The following is a 794-nucleotide window of genomic DNA, read 5'->3' as shown; positions in this document are numbered from 1 at the left end:
CATATTATAATTGAAGAAACCAAGACAAACAGAGGTTAAGTGACTTGCTCAGGGTCACACAGCTAGTAAGACTCTGAAGTATGATTCTAATTCAAACTTTTTGACTTTAAAGCCCACCACTTTACCCAAGATAACCAGACTGCTTAAATGAATCCATGGAGGCTGATGAGAAGAAAAGAGGGGTCAGGACAGGCCTCTGGGAGACACACATCATTAAAGTGTATGGCATGGATGATGATCCAACAACAGAGACCAATGAGTATCCATCAGACCTTGGGGAAGAGAACCTGGATGGGAGCCAAGTTCCAAAAGCCAAGGGAAGAGAGAGTATTAGGGAGAGGGGAATGGTTAACAATGTCAAAAGCTGTGGAAAAGTCAGTCAAGATGAGCCCTGAGAGCAGGTCACTGGATTTGCCAGTTGAGAAAGAAATTTAGTCAAGACAGAACCAGGGGGTGGCTAGATGGTGCAGTGAATAGAGCACTGGCCCTGGAGTCAGGAGGACCTGAGTTCAAATCCAGCCTTAGACACTTAACACTTATTAGCTGTGTGACCTTGGGCAAGTCACTTAACCCCAACTGCCCTCCCCCCCAAAAAAAGACAAAACCGTGATTGTAAAGGGTTGGGAAGTAAGTGGATAAGGAAGAGGTAAAAGCAGTATTTTGCGGTGATGATGATGATGGTGATGATGGTGGTGGTGGTGGTGGTGATGGTGGTGATGATAGTGGTGGTGGTGGTGATGATTGTGATGATGGTGGTGGTGGTAATGATGGTGGTGATGGTGCTGATGGTGGTG

Source organism: Petaurus breviceps, unplaced genomic scaffold (genome assembly GCF_028583685.1).
Source record: "Petaurus breviceps papuanus isolate PSGF00001 unplaced genomic scaffold, PetGlider_PUasm1.0 225, whole genome shotgun sequence".
Lineage (NCBI taxonomy): Eukaryota > Metazoa > Chordata > Mammalia > Diprotodontia > Petauridae > Petaurus > Petaurus breviceps.
The sequence above is the reverse complement of the archived record's forward strand: the minus strand, read 5'-3'. Positions refer to the sequence as shown.